The sequence below is a fragment of the Schistocerca americana genome, chromosome 3 (assembly GCF_021461395.2).
Source record: "Schistocerca americana isolate TAMUIC-IGC-003095 chromosome 3, iqSchAmer2.1, whole genome shotgun sequence".
NCBI lineage: Eukaryota > Metazoa > Arthropoda > Insecta > Orthoptera > Acrididae > Schistocerca > Schistocerca americana.
Genome location: NC_060121.1, coordinates 256732575 through 256754790, shown reverse-complemented (window position 1 = coordinate 256754790; position 22216 = coordinate 256732575). Strand labels below are relative to the sequence as shown.

Genomic DNA, 22216 nt, shown 5'->3' with positions numbered 1-22216 from the left:
TAAAATTAATAAAAATATACGAAAGACCAGACATTTCGTTGCTTACGTTCATTGTAACCGTAATTACAGGCAAATATATCATGTTGTGTTAAAAGATGTTTGTATCACGAATAAAAATAATTTTTCGGAGTCATTGTATGTTAACTGCCCTCCAGCAAACCATACTGCAGTCTTTTTTGTATACAGAATTTCACATTTCATCAATTATATTTTATGGATATTATCTTCCTAACGCGTACTTTACTGAAATCCTTGAAATGATTGGCATAAGTCACTGCACACATCTGAAACTATCTGATAAATATTTCCAGTTGTTAACCACAAGATTGTAAATTCTAGCCTTTTCTTCAGCTTATAGTATGTTGCTCGTCAGTAATGAGTGTCTGCTTTTATATTTACTCCTCCCTTGTAATCAGAATCCAGCGAAAAACGTCAACGCTGTGCAAACTTTTGGACTAATACCAAGAAAAGTTGGAGCTGCGATTCGGTGGTAAGTGAATTACCTTCAGGCATTTCACGTTTACGTACAGACTGAGACACGAACATTCTCCCTCTCTCAATATTGCATCGTGGCTCTAAATGTAGCCTACAGTGCTGAACATCGTGTGTCATTTATTGGTGCCAAATAATAATAACGCGCCTTAAATAGGCCGTCTTCGTTATCTCGTTTTCTCTTTCTTTACCCCTCGTGTAAACGCTTGTTCGCAGATACAAGTGAATGCTAATGAACACCGAATGCGAATTCGCTACGGTCTAAAGGGGCTTCTGAGTGATAGATAAGCTCTGGCTGACCACTGCCCAAATCCGGCCCTGGGCAATATTGGCTTAGAAGAAACCATACACGCGCGCTCGATTTAACTCTACTACTTGTGTTATCCTACGACCGGCCTGTGTCTCTTTTTAAGCCTACTTCTGAAACAACCGCTCGACTTCGTCAGCGTCGTTAATTTACGAGAACCCGCTAATAAGATTACCGTACATATCGTAGTAGGTATTAATTAATTAAGCGACAAGAGAACATACACTGTAGGATAATTTTTGTGTGGCGACGTAAATAACTTAAATTTTTAAGAATTACTGTCCTTGGAGGTCGCTGGTTATCTTTGCCACAATTTTCGTCTTGTTTTGCTTTATTACCACTAGAGTCGAAATATAAATCATCCCTAGCAAAAAAAGAAAAAAAAAGGTATTACAGTATTAATTTATATCGCAATCTTCACTTATTGGCACACAGTATTTATGACGTCATTTGACTTTTGTTTTTCCCATTTCACAACACTCAAAACAATGTTTTGCAGGGATTTTTTAAAATGGCCTTCACACATTTACTAGGTACCCTTTAGAGCAGGCCTGTTCAGGACCTGGAGAGTGCGGGCTCATGGTGAAATGGGACGGCCAGGTGTTCTTGCGTTGCACAGAGGCGGGGTCAGTGCTAGATGTTTTGCCGCCTTAGGCGAGAATTGAAAAATGACGCCACAGCCTGGGGGATGTTTCCAGAATGAGATTTTCACTCTGCAGCGGAGTGTGCACTGATATGAAACTTCCTGGCAGATTAAGCCATGTCTCCGCTATATCCTTTCTTTCAGGAGTGCTAGTTCTGCAAGGTTCGCAGGAGAGCTTCTGTAAAGTTTGGAAGGTAGGAGACAAGATACTGGCAGGAGTAGAGCTGTGAGTACCAGGCGTGAGTCGTGCTTCGGTAGCTCAGATGGTAGAGCACTTGCCCGCGAAAGGCAAAAGTCCCGAGTTCGAGTCTCGGTCGGGCACACAGTTTTAATCTGCCAGGAAGTTTCATATCACCGCACACTCCGCTGCAGAGTGAAAATCTCATTCTGGAAATTTATTATATTTGAACTCAGAATGTGCTGAAGAATTCTGTATCAAACTGATGTTAAGGATGTTGGTTTGTGACTATCCAGGTGCATTCTTTTACCTTTCTTGTGTACAGGAGTCACCTACACTTTTTTACTGTAGCTTGGGACTTCTTTCGGGGCAAGAGATTCACGATAAATGCAATCTAAGTAAGGGGGCAAAGCCACAGAGTACTCTCAGCAAAACCAAATGGGGATTCTATCTGGACCTGGCAACTTATTTGTTTTCAACCCTTTCAATTGCTTCTCTACTCCAAGAATGCCTATTTCTATGTCTTCCATTTGGAAATTTGTATGACAGTCAAACACAGTATGTTTGTACGATTCTCCTGTGTGAACGAATTCTTAAGCATGAAATTTAAAACTTCAGCTTTCCTTTTTCTGTCCTCTATTGCCACCTTGGACTAGTTGATGACTGAGTAGAAGCTTCTGATCTCCTTTGTGATTTTATGTATGACCAGAATGTTCTCATTTCTCAGCAACATCTTTTGCTATGGTATGACAGTGTAAGTTGTATGCTTCACACACTAATCTTCATACAGTCACATGAATTTCTACTAACTTTCACCTGTTAACATTTGCGTATTCTTTTTTCAAGTGAGAGTGTAACAATCGCTGTTTTCTCGGCATTTTCCGAATTTGGCTATTATCCTTTAACTCATGAGGTGTGTTCTCTCAGACCACATGAGAATTTTTGGTCACTTTTCAAGGTCAGTTCTAATGGAATACTTTTATACCACCACCCAACACTACTTAAATTACCAAACTTACAATGTTTTATTGTTAGTTGCATTACTGCCTTGTTTGTTTGTTGCTGATATATGTTGGGTTCTCCTAGACTGCACCTCCTGAACCAAGTACCTGTTTTCATCAGTAAAGTACAAAATGTGTTCGCAAGAATGTGTTAGTTTTAATGATCCTAAGTTTGATGAAATTATTAGTCACAGATCCGCTGCAGAAATCATCCTGGAGAAGAACTTGAGGGCAATTATGATAGAGATATTCCTGTTTCTTGAAAAAGTACATAAAGTTTAAGTTACAATCAATGTGTTCTGAATAGTGCTAAAGAGAAATGTAGGTCCTATCAATGAATGTCAATTTCTCAGACTTTCTTTTTGATCCTATTGAGGGCAACTTTATGTGCAAGTTTTCTGTGAAAATTTACTTGCTACAGAGATACTATAATATTTCACAATGTAAAACTTAGTTCTGTAGCAGTATTGCAAAAATGTATGTGATTCTGTGTGGTAAAAATTCAAATACTGCAGGCTTAATTTAGTGAAATAATGTCAACAACAAATATCTAAAATTAAAAATTTCCGATGATTTATAAGAGAGACTCCTCCTCATAGTACACGTTACAGGAATTTGCTCGTGTGGTAAGGGTTAAACCATGGAGGGTCCTTTCCATCCTTAATCTATTTACTTTTCACACACTTCTCCAGAGAACAATTTACAGTTGGTTTAAACTTTGCCCATAATTCCTCTGCATCTGGCATATTGGAGCTATAATGTTGTCTGTTCATTGTCTAAGTGGGATTCTGACAGTTACTTATCTGCTTTTTATACCATAAACACTCTCATAGCCTTCTTGACAGATTTAATAACTTTAATAACCATCATTGCTATGATGACATCATGGTCACTAATTCCTGTTTCTATATTGACCCTGTCAAGAAGTTCAGGCCTGTTTCTAGCTATGAGGTATAATATACACTGTAAGACAAAAATATGATGCATCATAAAGGAATTATCCAAATGAGATGGAAATCGGTAGACATGATGTATGTGTACTGACAAACAAATGTTTACAATTTTAGAAAAATTAGCCAATTTTTTCAAGAGACAGAGTTCCATAAACTGAGTAAGTCAATAATGTGTTCGTTCACCTTTGGCCCTTATGCAAGCAGTTATTATGCTTGGCATTGATTGATAGAGTTGTTGGATGTCTTCTTGAAGGGTACGATGCAAAATTCTGTCCAGCTAGCATGTCAGATTGTCAAAACCAGTGCTGTCCAAATGTTCTCAATTGGGGTGAGATCTGGTGATCTTGCTGGTTGGCAAGCACAAAGAAAAGCAGAAGAAGCTCTTGCTGTATGTGGATAGGCACTATCTTGCTGAAATGTAAGACCATGATGGCAACAAAAGAGGGCATACAATATTATCGACGTCCTTTTGTGCTGTAAGGGTGCTGCAGATGACAACCACAGGATTCCTGTGTTGAAAAGAAATGGCACCACCAAACCATCACTCCTGGTTTTCAGGCCATATGGTCATGACAGTCAGACTGGTATTTCACTTCTGTCCAGGGTGTCTCCAGACAAGTCTTCAGCCTGGAATCTCATTGACTGAAGTAGGATTGTCTTCAGTGTTGAGTTCCACTTTGAACTTAGCCTCGATGACCAGTGAAGATGTGTCTGTAGATGTCCCAGCAGCAGCTGGATACCAACTTGGCTGTCATCTATGAAGTGGCCTGAAAACCAGGAGAGATGGTCTTGGGTGCTATTTCTTTTCATAGCAGGACCCCTTTGGTTGTCATCGGCAGCATGCTCACAACAAAGTGGTACATCAACAATATTCTATGCCCTGGTTTGCGATCCTGGGATTACATGCTTACATTTCGGCAAGATAATGCCTGCCCCCACATTGTGAGTGTTTCTATTGCTTATCTTTGTGCTCGCCAAACCCTACCTTGGTCAGCAAGGTTGCCGGATCTCTCCCCAATTAAGAATGTTTGGACTATTATGGACAGAGTCCTCCAACCAGTTCAGTATTTTGATGGTCTAATGATGCATCAGTTCGCCAATAACATTGTAATACTGTCAGAGACAGCAAAGGACCTGGATGAGCAGCTGAACTGAACAGACAGTGAGTTTTAATCTACCCACCTCTGGCCCTCATGCAAGCACTTATTCACAGCTTGGCATTAATTGGAAGAGTTGTTGGATATCCTACTGATAGTTCAGTAATTTTCACATCTGTCAACACCTGCTTTCTTTGGGATTGGAATTATTATATTCTTCTTGAAGTCTGGGGGTATTTCGCATGTCTCATACATTTTGCTCACCAGATGGTAGAGTTTTGTCAGGGTTGGCTCTCCCTAATGCTCTCCTTGAAACTCTCTACAACCTCTCATTCTGTCAGTTTATCCAGGTCTCATCTCCGTAAATTCCCACCTTTTTGCAGTTTCTTCAGTTTTACTCTACAGTTCATAACCAATAGATTGTGGCCAGAGTCCACATCTGCCCCTGGAAATGTCTTAAAATTTAAAACCTGGTTCCTAAATCTCTGTTTACCATTATATAATCTATCTGAAACCTTCGAGTATCTCCAGGCGTCTTCCATGTATACAACCTTCTTTTATGATTCTTGAACCAAGTGTTAGCTATGATTAAGTTATGCTCTGTGCAAAATTCTACCAGGCGGCTTCCTCTTTCATTTCTTACCCCCATTCCATATTCACCTACTACATTTCCTTCTCTTCCTTTTCCTACTATCAAATTCCAGTCACCCATGACTATTAAATTTTCATCTCCCTTCACTGTCCGAATAATTTCTTTCCTCTCATACATTTCATCAATCTCTTCATCATCTGCGGAGCTAGTTGGCATATAAACTTGTACTACTGTGGTAGGCATGGGCTTCATATCTATCTTGGCCACAATAAGGCATTCACTATGCTGTTTGTAGTAACTTACCCGCATTCCTATTTTTTATTCATTATTAAATGTACTCCTGCATTACCCCTATTTGATGACCCAGTTATCTGACCAAATATTCAGTCACATATTTATAAGATTTCAAAGTGGTGCAAAGATTGACAGCTTTCTTTAAATGTTCAGAAATGTAAAATTGTGCACTTTGGAAAGTGGGAAAAAACATAGCATTGTATGACCACAACACCAGTGAGTCACAGTTGCAATCAGTCAGTTCATACAAATACCTAGGTATTACAGTTTGCAGGTATATGAAAAGGAATGATCATAGGCAGGTGGCAGACTTCAGTTTATTACTAGAATATTAGGAAAATTCAGTTTACAGAGGAGACTGCTAGCAAATCACTTATGTGACTCATCCATGAATATTGCTCAGGTATTGGACATATACAGAGAGAGACAGCATGAATATTTACAGGTTTCTTTGTTCCACAGAAGGGCATCACAGAAATGCTCAAGGAACTGACACAGCAGGTGCATGAAGATAGATAAAAACTATCTGGGAAAGCCTACTTACAAAGTTTCAAGAACTGTCTCTACATGATGACTCTAGGAATATTTTACAACTGTCTACATATTGCTATGGGGTGATGAGCACAAGATTACATTAATCACATAATGCAAAGAAGCATGCAAACAGTCATTCTTCCTGTGCTCCATACTAGAATGGAATGGGAAGAAGCCCTAATAACTGGTACAATGGGATGTACTCCCTTCCTTGCACTTCACAATGGTTTGCAGAGTACGGATGTAGGTGTAGACATAGACCTTTGAACTACAAGACTTAGTTTATGAATGCCCTGGGAATGCAAAAGTGCAGCTAAAATTATGTTGATAGCAAGTCAAGTGTAGTTTAGAAAGGTTGATTAATGAAATTTTCAGGGACATTTATAAATTCTTCCACGCAAACCTTTGTTGAAAGACTTTGAAAAACCAAACTATATGCAGTTCAGAACTTGTAAGAGGTTCCCCACCAGTACATACCTAAAATATGACAATAAGCAGATAGAAGACGTTGACTGTGTTAAATTCTTGATATTACAGCTTGATAATAAATTCATCTAGGAGTAGAATACCACAGAGCTATTGAAGCACCTAAACAAACCTCTACTTGCAGCATGTATGTTGTCAGACATGGTGCTGTAATAATAAAAAAAGCTGACATACTCGTTTTGATTTCCATTCCACAATGTCATATAGGATCATTTTTTGGGGGTAACTCATCACGCCAAGCTATAGTTTTCCACATCAAAAGAAAGGTTGTGTGAACTCAAGAATGTCCTGCAGAAGCCTATTCAAGGAACTGGTGATACTGTCTACTGCTGTCCAAAGTCTTGTTTGTTAATAAAAATTTGTCATAAATAATATAACTCTTTAACAAACAAACAGTTCAGTTCATTGACACAATATTAGAAATAAGAATAGTCTTTGCAAAGATTTAAAGTCACTTAGTTTGATCCAGAAAGGTTTCAATTATTCATGTACATGTAGTTTCAATAACTTGCTGGTCATGGGAAGTTTAACTACTTATAAAATTCAGTTTCAAAGAAGCCTTAAGATCTATTGTTGGTCAGCTACTTTTGTTCCATTGATGAAGTTAATAGTGCACCTGACTGATATATGTGTATTATTTATAATATCAAATAATGTATTACGTATAATCTGACTGTCTGTCTTCATTGTAGTGGTGTGACACATGTACATGCATGTTGTGCATTGATTTTTCTCTTGAATGATTTGTGGCTGCAATACTCTAAAAATTATAATATGCACCTCAGTGTATCATAAATTTACAAATGCTGTGACAAAGCTGTTATTACATTTTAAATGAGAATATCTTAAAGATTTTTTTAAATTATTTCACATTCATGAGGACCCACTGAAATATTTCTTTAGGATATCCTCAATTGTGTTCTATGGAACAAAAAGAAGAACTAATATAACCCTAATTAGCAGAAAATTTGCTGTCTAACAACACAGAAATATTTAATACACAGCTGACAAATCTCCTTTTTGTAGGGCTGGGTAAACAATATTAGTGTTAAAAGGATTCTGGGGTTTTTACAGTTTGCTGCAGATCTCAATAAGGCCCAAGGCTTCCCAGTATGTCATGGAGCACTTGAGCACTGCTCAAACAATAACTTGGCAGTTGGCTCAAGTGGGAAGAATAGCAAGAAACTAACCTATATCATGTAAATGATGAAAAGGATGATAATAAATGAAATGAAACCACAACAAGTTATAGCTCTGCTTGGAATTTGTGAAATCCATAAAACACAGGAGAGTAAATCCATTAAACATTGTCACCATAAAATTTCCAGTTGTATTTAAACAAGTCTGCTGTAAGAGTTGTCATACAGCATGTATGTATGGATATTCAAATGTTTACAGTGATTTCTAAGTAAAGTTACAGTCCAAATCAAAAATGTTGTCCTATAAAAAATATTAATTGAGTATGAAACCACTACAATTTGTTATTTAGTTATTGGAGAGTATAATAAGTTATGAAGTGAGCTGCAAATGAGCATTTTGATCCCAGTTTACATTTTAGAATAACGCAAAAAACAGTTGCAAACTTTCAATCACTGTTAGTTTTATGCATAACAATCACAAAGCTGCTGAAATCCTTAAGTGTCGGGCAGCCAGTTTTGACAGAATATTACCATCTGGAGATGATGTAAAAGCTGTGGGGTACAACTTAAAGAAGTTCTTATAAGTTTGAAAAGAAAATGGTGACATTCAGATGAATCAAAGAAGAAAATTAATTATGTGTTTAAATAAATCATATTAAGCTGATTATAATTACAATCGTGAGAATAAATTGCAGCAGAAAGACCTGTAGTGGTGATAGGAGCAACAGATTGTACCATATCCCCATCCTTTTTGTATACGACTAGATGTACCCAAAAAACCTCATTGTTTTCAATTTCAGGTTTTAGTCAGCTTGATGCATGTAGTAGTACATGAGCTTCGCTGCTTTTCAGGAGTGCTTCAAACTCTTGGATTTTGTTTTGAAGGCATCAATAGTTGATTACTAGAATTTTAACTCCTCATCTGTGGGGGTGGAGAGTTGGGGGCATTGCCTTGTGTCTTACACCCCAGAGTCTCCTACAGCTATGTTTACCGATAGGCCTACTGGACGGAGAGTCACCAATTAAAAGAAAAATAAAAACTTGTGTGCACTCTACACTCTGTCAGCTACTTGGGCAGCGGCTGCTAATGTGTAATGCACATCTGACTCATTTAGATGGACCCCGCAGTTCTTTCAAACTTTTTCAATTGAGCTCTTCACTTATATTAAGTGCCGCAGTCCAGTTGCTCTAGAAGGTCAATAACGCAAAGCTAACAGCAAGAAAAGGCTCGTCAGGACATGGGTGCCCAAGACAAGTGCAAATTCTAAAACTATAATTTTTATGTAGTGATTCAGTGAATAAAGCACATATGTACTGACTTTATTCAAAGTGATCTGAACTAGTATGTCTGCCTGTGTGTGTGCCTGTGGGTGGGTGGGTGGGGAGGGGGAGGGGGGAGGGAGAAGGAAGCAAGTTTGATTTGCACAAGGGTGCAGAGCCTCCTCTTGCCTCTGACTTGGTAGAGCTGTTGATGCTATGGACTAGGTTTTGTGCAATACAGGAAAAGGTTCTAAAACAGCCATTTTTTATTAACTGGTTCAGTGAATTTGATGACAGCCTGTGTGCTAAGAGCTACATTTCACAGACTAATCTACCATAAACAACTGATAATTTGCAGTCAACATATTTTTGAAGATGAATTATGAGGGATAGAAATCAAATTTTAATCAGAATGTCTAAGAAACCAACATATGACCATGAAATTTGGTGTTGGTGTTAGCCCTTCTCTACAAATTCACCCTTCAATGTTATACATCTTTCCCTACGATCAATGGCAGAGAAGAATGTTTTGTCTTTTTTATTTATTTATTTGAGATACATATTCCATAGATCCAGTATGGCGTGATTACGCATAGATGTGGAATGAGTCAAAGCAGATACAATATAGATATCATACAGTACAAAACATACTGGTATATTACACATGGCAGATGAACGATTCAAAACTGGTACAATACAATAATATAATAGAGATAATAAACAATACAATACAAAAATGCAATAGTGATAAAAAACAATACCAATTCAATGACAAAGGAAATAATCTGAATTATTGCTCAAATTATTTATCTCTGCTGTCTTCAGCTGTCTTCAGCATCTAAAGAGTAGAAACATTTTTCCAGAAGGAATTCCTTTAGCTTTTTTTTGAATAGTGTTTTGTTTTCTTTTAGACACTTTATATTACTCAGGACTGCATTAAAGATTTTTGTATTTGTGTACTTTACCCCTTTTTGTACCAGAGAGAGATTTTTCTGTTCGCAGTGCATACTACCTTTCCGTCTTGTGTTATAATGATGATATGCCTCATTTGTTTCATATTCAGAGGAATTGAGAAGTGTGAAAGCCATGAGTGAGAGGAGATATTGTGAGGTAGTGGTTAATATACCTAACTGTTTAAAAAGATTGCGACATGAGGTTATTGGAGGAACACTACATTTAATTCAGACTACTTTTTCCTGGCTTACAAAAAATTTTTTTGAAAGAGGTGAGATGCCCCAGAAGATTAATTTATAGCACATCACTGAATGAAAGTAGCCAAAATATGCAGACTTTGATATGTTGATGTCTGCAGTTTTGGAGATTATTCAGATGGCAAATGTTGCTGAGCTAAGCATTTTTAGTGTTTGCTGTATGTGGAATTCCCAGTTGAGTCAGTTGTCTATGTGAACTCCTACGAACTTTGTACACTGAACACTCTGTAACTGTTGGCTCTTGTGTGCAATGTTAATCTCTTCTGGGCTTATGTAAATGGATTGGAATTGCATGTAATTTGTTTCACTGAGGTTTATTGCTAGAGAATTTGCTGTGAACCAGTTCAGAACATTTGCAAGTGCTTGGTTGGCATTTAACTCTATGTTAGTGGAGGTTTTGCTGGCTGTCACTATACTTGTGTCATCTGCAAACATTGTGTTATTGCTAGCACTGTTTGAGGACAGGAGTAGATCATTAATATATATAATAAATAGGAGGGGACCAAGGACTGACCCTTGAGGAACTCCATGATGTACTGTTCCCCAGGCAGACTCTAGCTCTCCTTCTTGTAGATTGTTAACACCTAATACTATTTTTTGTTATCTGTCTTCTAGATATGATCTGAGCCAGTTACCCATTTGTCCACGGATTCCATATTGGGCTGCTTTTCCTAAAAGTATTCTGTGATCAACACAGTCGAAAGCCTTAGTCAGGTCACAGAATATGACAACGGGTAATTTTCTCTTGTCAAGGCATTCTAAAACGTGATTTGTAAGTGCGTAAATTGCTTCGGTTGTAGATATACCTAATCTGAAACCAAATTGTTGTTTACTAATTAGTGCAAATTTTTTAAGGTGATTGACAATCCTGACGTATATTAATCTTTCAAAGACTTTAGAAAATGCTGTTACAAGAGAGATAGGATGATAGTTGGAAACATCTGTGGGATCACCTTTTTTGTAGAGAGGCTTCACAGTAACATACTTCATTTTGTCAGGGAATGTACCTTGATTTAGAGAGGAATTGAATATATGAGCTAGAACTTTAGAGAGTTGATTACAGCTGGCTTTTAGCAGTTTTCTGGAAATATTGTCTACTCCTGATGAATTTTTACCTTTTAGAGACACTTTGGTTTTTTTTATTTCTTGCACGGTTATGGGTGCCACACCTATCGTGTCTATAGAGTTAGGGAAAAGTTCTTTCAGAGTTTTTATTGCCTTTTCTGAAGAGCCTTTGCATGCTGTTTTCTCAGCAACAGTTTAAAAGTGCTCATTAAAGATTTTAGCTACAATATCTTGATTTTGAACTAGCTTACCTTCATTGTTAAGAGCAACATTTTGGGTCTTGTTGGGATAATTTGCACCAGTCTCATTTCGTATCACTTCCCATATAGTTTTGGTTTTATTAGTGAAGTTATTAATTTTTGAGCACAGATACATAATTTTTTATTTCTGAATGACTTTGTTCAATATTTTACAGTATTTTTATAGTTATTTAAAAGGTTAGAGTCATCTGATTTTTTTGAGGCAATGTACAACTCTCTCTTTCTTTTGCAAGAAATCCTAATTCCAATGGTAATCCACTTGTTTGTGGATTTTTTAGTATGGATTTTATATATTCTTTTTGGGAAGGTACTTTCAAATATTAGAGCCACTTCATTACTGAAAAGTTGTATTTGGAATTGGTATTTTCTACATTATATGCTGGAACCCCGTCCCCATTTTGGAGACGTGATTTAAAGGTCTCAGTAGTGTCATCAGTAGATTTCCTAGTAATTTTCCAGTTGGGACCACTATTAATCTCACAAATACTTGAATTGTTAATGGTGAGTCTTTGTCCATCATGGTCAGAGAGACCATTCAGGACTTGCCTGACAGCTATATCATCAATCTTGGTTATGTCAATGAAAACATTATCAATTAATGATTTTGTTCGTGAAGTTATTCTGGTGGGAAAATTTACAACAGAAGCAAGATTATATGAGGACATCAAGTTCTCTAGATCTATTCTGTCTTTGGAGTTCATTAGGAAATTTGCATAGAAGTCTCCAGCAACTATGACATCTCCACTGAGTTTAAAAATGTATATTAAAAGGGCATCTAACTGTTTCAAAAAAATGCTAAAGTTACCTGAAGGTGCCCTGTATAAAGCTACTACTGCTATGTAAGAATTGTTTAAAGCCAGCTCTATAGCACACACTTTGAACTGTTGAAAAATTCAGCACATTAATTACACTACATGTGATGCTGTTTCTGACATAGATCACTTCTCCACCTTTTTCTATAAATTTTCTACAGTAAGATGTTGCTAAGCAGTAATAGTCTATAACAAGTTTTTCAATATCTGACATAACATGGTGCTCACAAAAGCACATAACATGGGCACAATCTATACCTCATGCCTCTTGGATATTAATTAAGAGTTTATTAATCTTGTTGCTCAGGCTACATATGTTTTGATGGTAAATAATCCAATTTTGAATTCCTGAACCACTTACACACTTATCCCTAAAAAAGAAATATCAGTTGACAGATTGGGTTTGGTATTTTGCACTATCCATTTATTCAATTTCTTCTGTTTCCATGTACTGGGAGACTGGTAAGAATCAGCTTTAGCTGGTGTTTTCAGCACCCATTTGTCCAATGTCGTCTGTGTATACCAATTCCTGCAGTATTCTTGTGTTGTGGAGCACTCATTCTTCGAATGTGTGTGTTTTGAGTATATTGTTCCTAGCATTTACAATTATTTCACAAATAATGGACACTAAGTGACTTTTGCCGCGCCGATTGAGGTGACAACCGTGAGTGGCGTAAAGTTCTCTACTAACATTTTGCACGTTAACCATTTGTACATTTGTGTAACAGTTGCAAATTTCTGCATATTGACTGTTTGTATTTGCTGCTGCCCTGTTAACACATGAGAATTGACGCAAGTCATACCTGTGTGGAATATCGAGTCATTTAGGTGGTTTAGAACAGGAAAATGTGTAGGTGAGACAAAACTGATAACTCTAAGAAGAAGTATATGTGGCAATGTTCTGTACAGATTGAGCTGGGTCCTCCCAGAACCTCATCATGAGATTTTGGAAGTATGTTCCTGAGACTGGTTGTCCCTTATGAGCATCAATAAAAAACACTTAGCATCACCGTTCTCAATTATGGTTTGGTCTTCATCTTTTTTGGCATTGTTTAATCTACATGTTTCCAGTGCTTTCTTCCGTTCTTTGTCTCAGGGTCATAATGATACATCCAGCACTCATCCATGATGATTAGGGGGCTAAAGAAGTCCCCTGGATTGGTCTGATGCACTCTCTTCACTGCTGTCTCAGTTCAGCAGGCTTTCTCAATGCTTGTGAACAGATACAGAATCCAGCGGGTGGTGATCTTTGTCATGTTCAAAATGTTGTCCAAAATGTGGAAAACTGAGCCATGACTGATTATCACGTTTTACAGTAATGCCTCAATTGTGACATTTCATTCTTCAACCACCAAGACTTCCACTTGTTTTGTGATTGTTCACAGACAGATGATCTGCCATTTCATTATTCATCCTTGAGTCTTGTTTGGTCACACTGGAAGCTACTGTTGTATGATGATGCATTGTCACTCTACAGTTCTACCATCTCAGCACCTCAGCACCGTTCCACTTAAAATGCAGAAAATGAATTATTGTGCAATACTCTACTGTACTATTGTGCTGCACCATTTTGTCTTGTCTTCCCTAGTGGTGTGCTACCAAGAATAGAGATACACATTTTACATTACATTATTAATATTACATGGAACCAACAGATTTGTCTGTGGGATATGGAGAGAACTCAAAGATGTACATATAATTTAATTTAACTGCAATACAGTGAAATGATTTTACATTACTGTATGTTAATTCTAATTATAAACTAAGCTAAAACATTAAATTTACATTAAACAAGCAAAAAATTAATTACATAGCTTTATTTTTTGAGGTGATAATTAGAACTTTATGACTGTTTCACAAACTTTTATACCTAAAAGGTTAGCATATTTCAATAGTATCTACAAAGTATGCCTTTTCACAATATTGATATGATTGTGGTTGTGGCTGGCATACTTTGTGGGTTAACAGTCTTAAATTACAGCTCATATCACTAAATGAAGTGTATTTGAAGAGTATATTAATAATGTCAAGTAGACAATGGAAATTAAAAGTCATAAACTGAGAAAGAGTCAGAACAACAGAGGAAATCTTGCTAGATATCAGGAAAAAATATTATTGATTGATACTTTTACATGTGGAGAAGCAGGAAGTAAACTTTAAAAAAAGTGCTTATACAACTCTGATGCTGCTTACAATATCATGTTCACTTACTAAATTGTGCATTGGATTTATTGAAATAATTTCATGTCTTCTGTTTCTTAATGTTGAATTACATAGTTAAAACTGAACAAAATTTGTTATGAAAGTTTCTTTGTATAAAGTGTAACCCAAAGCAAGTATTAAACTAGACGGATGTGCGAAACCTTCAAAACCCACCCTCAAATTGGCCAATAGACCTAACTTAACAGCCTAGGATTGAAACAAGATGGCCATTTTCTCCCCTGTTTGAGATGTCACAGTGCAGCAATGCCAAATGGGTTACACATTTCATTGCTTGGTCAGGAAATATTTTTTGAACTCAAAATTTTACACTTTTCTTCTAGATTTTATCAAATTGGGATGTTCTTCTGTGTCTACTGAAATTGCTCTACAATTTAAAACTGAATATAGTTCACCAAGCCATTATGGTTTTGTTTGCATAAGGAGAAAAGATAAACTACTGTTCTGATGAAATTGTACAACAGGGAGACAGAAATGTAATTGTGGAAACTGGGAACAGCTGTTGGCCATGTATATAACAGTGCTGCTTATTTTATGCAGTTGTAAACAGTTCAGATAGATGTTGAGTAATGGTACCCATTAGGGAAATGGCAGCAAGGGTTGGGAAGGAACATGGGGTGCAGTCAGTGTGTATGCCTGAGGGCCTCATACAGCATTGTCAGTGACTGGCAGAGAAGGTTGAGAAGACCAACTTTGCTCACACAGTTTCAGTGAAGTTCATAATCTGCAGCATTGTTCCCAGAACTGGTTGTAATCCCTTGGTTCTGAGTCAAGTGGAAATATTGAACCAGAGACTTCAAAGGTTTTGTGAGAAGCTCGGGTGTGACTTCCTGGACTTGTGCCATGGAGTTCAGAATTGTAGTGTCCGGCTGCATCAGGTGTGTACTACATCAGAGACTGTTGCTTAGTGGGGTGCAAACAAGGATACTTTTTTAGATTAAGTGACTCTCCATCTAGTCCAGATAATTATAGCTGTGGGGCACAGTGTCAGTATAAGGCACAAAGAAATGCCCCCAACAGACAAGAGTTATTAAATGCCAGAGCATTCACAACAAAGTGCTAGAGTTTGAACCACTCCTCAAAAACAGTGGAGCTCACAAAATACTAACTGCAGAAAGCTGGTTAAAACTCAACATTAATGACACTGAAACCTTTGAGGAAAGTTGAAGCATATGTCGAAAAGATAGGGTAATGGTAAAGACAAGAAATTCAGAGCCACCAATAGAGACATGGAAACAGATTGTGGCACTGTCTGAATAAGACTCAGTATCAAGGATGGGAATAAACTTACAATCAGATCCTTCTATTGACCACTAGATTCATTTCCAGATTTAAATGGAAACTTTAGAGAAAGCCTAAGTTCACTACTACTTAAATTTCTCATGTTGTTATCAGTATAGGAGACTTTAATCATTCAACAATTAATCAATAAAACTCCTGTTTTGTAAGAGGTGGGCAAATAAGACATCCTGGGAAACATTACTAAATGTGTTCTGCCAGAATTACCTAGAACAGATTATTCAGAAGCTCGTAGGGAAACTGATATCAACCACCATGAGACAGTTGCAGCAACAATGATTACCATAGCAAAAAGGGCAATTAAAACAAGTAGAAGGATTTGTATGTTCAGTGAACTGCATAAAGTGGCAGTTGTATCACATCTCAATAAGGAAATCAAAACATTTAGTTCTGGAGAGGAGCATTTAGGAGAACTGTGCCTTGGGTTTAGAGGAATAGTTGACTATTCCCTTGATAGATATAGATCAGTTGCTTATGGGAGAGGCCATCTGTGGTATACAGTCACTGAAAAAAAAACTTCTAAAGAAACAGACTACATAATATGCATAAATTGAAGGATAGGGCTATACAAAGGGAGATGCTGAATGAAATACATTTGGGTGTCAAGAGTGCATTACATCAAGCTTTTAATGGCTATTGTAACAGAATATTTTTGAAGGATCTCTCATGAAACCCAAAGGAATTCTAGTCATATATAAAGTTGTCAGTCATGCCAAAAGTTAGCGTCCGGATGCTCATGGATGAGACAGGCACAGATTTTGAAGCTAGGAAACCAAAAGCAAAAACAATGAACTCAATTTTTAAGTGACACTTTACAAATGGCATGTTGCCTCAATTTAATTGTATATCAGAGGTGTTGAACAAAGCTCTGGAGCATGATTATATCCCTATCAGATTCAATACCAAATTTTTGACTGAGTTAACCCCTGTTTTTACCATAACCTATCATAGAGCCCATGAACAATGAATTATGCCCATTAGTTGGAAGAAGGTACAAATCACCCCATCTACAAGAAGAGTAGCAGAATTGATCTATAAAACTACCATATGATATCCTTGACATCTAATTGTTGTAGAATATTATAACCTATTCTGAGCTCAAAGGTAATGGGGTGTCTCAAACAGAATTACCTCCTCCATGTTCACCAATATGCATTCCAAAACACAATGATAATGTGAAACCAACACACATTTTTTTCACAAGAGATCCTGAATTTCTTGACTTGTGAAAAGCATTTGACTGAGTACCACACCTAAGCTTATTGTCAAAAGTAAAATTACTTGGGTTACCAAGTGAAACTTGTGACTGAGTAAGGATTTTTTAGTAGGGCAGGTGCAATATGTTATTTTTAATAGAGATTCATTAACAGATGTAGAAGTAACTTCTGGTGTGCTTGCAGGAACTGTGTTATGAGCCTTGCTGTTAACATTGCATATTAATGACCTTGCAGACAATATTAATCATGTCAGACTTTTTGTAAATGATGCAGTTATCTATAAGGAAGAACTGCCAGAAAAACATTACACAAATATTCAGTCAGATACTGATAAGATTTCAAAGTGATGCAAAGATTGGGAGCTTGCTTTAAATGTTCAGTGAAGTAATATTATGTACTTTTGAAAGGGATAAAAACATAGAATCCTATGACTACAGTATTAGTGACTGACAGTGGGAACTGATCAACTCATACAAATGCCTGAGTGTAAAACTTTGTGGGGATGTGAAACAAAGCAATCATTCAGGCTCATTCATAGTTAACCCTCATGGGGGCACACATTGTATGAAGTGCACCAACCAAACATAACATTGTCTTGTACCATTCCATTGTTGTTTTACCATTGCAAGCTCATACCTATTCCTTCATTATTGCTTCAGCTAACACAGTGATAAGTTGTGTTGTCATATGTCCATGTGGGCAGCAGTAATATAAAACAAACAAAGAGTTTTGTGAGAAAAAATTTACGATCCATGCGAGAAAATGCTGCAGATTCTGAGCTGGCAGCACAATCCCACAATGAGGCAGTTGTCCACAAGATAACTAGTAATTGAATATGTGTTTGACTGGGATCTGATGCAACTGTGTTTCCTGAGAATTTAATGAAATAGTTGCAGAAATAAAAAGCATAGTCCAAATACTAATAGAGGCTCAAAAAACAAAATTGCAATTTTTGACCTACATAACATTTACACTCACGTTAAGTAGGATACAGCAGAACACTGAAATTACTTAATAATAGATTATTGCTGAGGTAATAAGAACCAGCACTTGGTCTGTGATGGTATGCTATACCAGTACCTCTGATGGAAAAAGTCAGAACTGCCGATATTCAGATGCGAGACGATAGAACTTTTGCTCTGTTGAAGTAATGCAAAACAAATGTTGTATTCACACTTTTAAATCAGTCAGAAAAGCATTAAAATAATGTTTTAAGAAGTCTAGATTTCAAAAACAGCCTCTGGAAGGTTGCAGTACCCTGAACCTCCCACTTTACAAATCAAGCACCGATAAGAACTATATTGTAAACAAATACACACAGGTGTGTCATCAGAAGGAAATACAGCACAACTTTGACGGTATTACCACATGTCCTGGATGGCAGTGCTCTTTAAATGTGAATACCTATGCAATAATGTCTGTAATCGAAAGAGAAAAAAGAAAAACCTAATGCACCATATTATATGATACAAGGGTAAACCTCTGTAGCATGACATTTCATTCTAATTTCTAAGGGTAATACTACAAAGCGGTTTGAAAAGGGACCAATAAATGAAGTCAGTACTACACGAAAGTGTATCCTGAACCTGAGATGTGCTGGGGATGGAAGAAGACAAACCTAGAAGCTATTGGAAAATATTGTCTATTAATCACTAAAATTATTAATATTGCCCCCAGTGTCATTCTTAACAGAGAGCGTATAGTTTGCGTGAGATTTGAATATGCTTTGCAGTCTAGCATGTAACATGGAGATAGATAGGAATTCTTTCTGTAGTTGTTTTTTGGTGGTTTTGAACTCTGGCTGGTAATACACAAAAAACATCATAAACTGAAGGTACAACATTACTGGAGCCTTTTAGAAAGGGACAATTAACTTGTAATAAATATGCTTTATCATTAAAATATTTTATTTTGTGTAAAAATAAAACAAAACATGTAATTTTATTTGTCAATAAATTCCGTCAAGTGTTCCCACATGATCACTCTGTACACTACATCTTGTAAGTATGCTATGTGTATACAAAACGTTAATTAATTTATTCCTTGCACTAGTCAGCATAGATGGAGTAGTAGCCTAGACTGTATCAGGATGACTGGAAGAAAAGATGCTGTGGGCTTGTTGAAGGAGTTATACCAACATTTCCTGGAAGTAATTTAGAGAAATCAGGATAGCAAGAAAGGTATTTGAGTCACACTGCTCAAAAATACTAGTCAAATGTCTTAACTATTGCACAGAATCACTTGGTAACCAATTTGAAGGTGTGATAAAACACCTGATTATTAATTTAAGATATTGGCTGATTGATCTCTTCTAAATACGTTCACAACTGGAATCAATTCCAACCTTTCAAGGACTGACAATTTTGCTTGCTGCAATAAATGCTCCACTTACTATAAAATCTAGGTTATCTTACAGATACTCCATGTCCCATTAAATATTTCAATACTTTCTTTGTGAGTGAGTATCAGTGAGCATTCATTTCAGGATCTTATAATTTCATCTCTCCTAAAATCTTTTTCACACAATTCATATATTCTCTGCAGTCAGGAGAGCCATATCTAATGTGTAGAGGACAACCGAATATCTGTGATAACTGTGCAGTTAGGTCTCACTATTAGGTGTAAAAACTGCAGTCAGTAACATGATCATCACTGAAGTCTTTCACTGAGAACTGTATTGACATTCCATGGATTGATCATAGTTGTCTTTCATCATATGATTTTTTGTATTCCACTTAGTATTTTTACTATCACACTAACAATAGTTTCTTGGTTTCTTGGTTGGTTAAAGCCACCACCTTTGCATTTAAGAGACATATTTAACTGCATCACTCATCTTTTAAAATTATAAAGACTTTCTGAAACCAAGGTGTGTCACTGAGAAATTGTGTTAAACACAGATTCCTTGCTTTATTTCTCCCTCCCATTAATTTGTCTTTTCTTTTTCTCACTGAATAACCCTCTCAGCAATTCCATGCTCCAGCGGATCCAAAGATATGTAAACCATAATAGAAAGGCAGTAAAGTCACCCTGTATGTGCATAGATACATTATGAAATGCAAGCTCCTGTGGAGACAAGTTTCAGCTTCAGCAATTCTGTGCTGATACTGTACAATGCATTACTCATTAAAAACGCTATGTTCATTAAGATAATAGATAATGCTTCATAAGATTCTGGAGGAGCAATAAATTTAAATGAGCCTTTACCTCATATTAAAACTTAATACACTCTTGTTCAGAGAAAACAGAACACTTTGAGTGACCAGAGACATTCATATTCAAAGGATATGTACAGGATGTTTAAAAAAGGACTTTACAAATTCAAATAAATTTATTGAAAGAGGGTGTAGAACTGGGTTTAGTGTTATTTTGTAGGGAAATATATCAAGCATTTTCACCTTAAACTACAGATGTTGTATGTGGCTTCTGTCGATTATCCTGCACACATCCCATCGGAAGTCAGTTTCTTCCCATACTCACTGTATCATTACAGGTGTAACTTGCTCAGTGGTGGTGTAAATTCTTGCTCTAAGTTCAGGTAAAGAAGCTGGCTCAGGAGGTAGAAACATGATATCCTTGATGAACCCCCATTAAAAAAAAAAATAATAATAATAATAATTTGAGTGGCGTCAGGTCTGGGGAATGTGAGAGCCATGCAACTGGCATGTCACCACCAATCCATTGACGTGGAAAGCAGTCACTGAGAAAATGCCAGACATCAGCCAGGTAGCGGGGTGATGCACCATCTTGCATGAAGTAAATATTTCGTTCTTGATCATCCTCATTGATCTGTGACATAAAAATTGTTGTAACATATCCAAGGACACTATCCTGTTGATGGGCCATACACTTTGTTCTTGCTCGATGCACAAAAAACACACTTTGTTCTTGCTCGATGCACAAAAAACAATTCAGTTTAGGGTTATCACGAACATGTTTCAATGTTTGAGTGCTGCCCCAAATCCTACAGTTATGTGTGCAAAACTTGCCACTTAAGTGAAAAGTCAATTAATCACAAAAGATAATTTTGTCTAAGAAATGTTCATCCTCATGTAATTGATTTGACATACCCGCACTTAAGTTCTTGTGAGGAATTTTATCAGTGTATTTTATTGCTTGTACTATTGTCAATCTATACAGTTTCAAATGCAAATGGTTTCTCAACACATGCCAAACAGCTGTATGTAGGATCTGCAGTTCGCGAGATGCATGCCCGGTCTGTTTTGTAGAGCTGTTTACAAAATGTTGCCTCACTTGTTCAATGACGTTGTCAGATGTGCTTGGATGACCTGATGATTTCCCATGTCTTATGAGCACCCTATACCTACAAAACATTTATGCCACTCATAAACTGTAGGCCTACTAGCAGGATCTCTAGTGTACTTGGTGTGGAAATTATGCTGAGCTGTTGTTGCCAACTTTGATTCTTCAAACCAAAAGACACACAGCTAGCACCTTTGGTCCTGTGAAGGCAGCCATCTTTAATGCAACTCTGCTAGCACTCCTTATGGTGCGGTTTGGCACTAGTGAACTTTGCGAGACCAGGCTTAATGTATTTCCCTACAAACTGACACTACAATCACCTCTGTAGGCACTATGAATTAATTTATGTGAATTTTAAAAAGTTGTAAAGTCCTTTCTGAAACACCCTGTATATTATCAAGTTCTGCAGAAACGATTAGCATTTCAGTCACCTTGGTTCATCATGTGTCCTGTTGCCTAGTAGGCACAGGGTCCACCAGGGGCCCTGATTACTTGTTCCATGCATGATGGCATTGACGTGCATAAGGCATAAACATGGTCCTGTTGTATAGCCATCCACGCTACATTCACCTGCATGCTAGTTCATCTGTGGTGGTCAATGCTGAGTCACAGTGCTGCACCCATCGTTTCACCATATCCCACACATTTTTGATTGGTGACAAGTCTGGTGATCTGGCAGGCCAGGGAAAAAGGCTGACATCCTGTGACACCACGAAGGCATGTGTTTGTGCAGCAACATGTGGTCGTACATTAATTTGCTGAAGAATGGCATCTGGGGTTTATGCAGAAGGATATGGCTACAGGTCACAGGATGTCATTCACGTAGGTCACAATGGTCACAGTACCATAGACACACACCAGCTGTGATTTGCACCCAGTAGTACCCCACACTG

At 37.1% G+C, this 22216-nt stretch overlaps 1 protein-coding gene across 1 annotated transcript in view; it reads left to right on the top strand.

The window, feature by feature from the left end:
• Window positions 1-22216, top strand: part of LOC124605760 (opsin, ultraviolet-sensitive) — a 72971-nt gene that overhangs the window by 19807 nt on the left and 30948 nt on the right. The window lies entirely within an intron of this gene.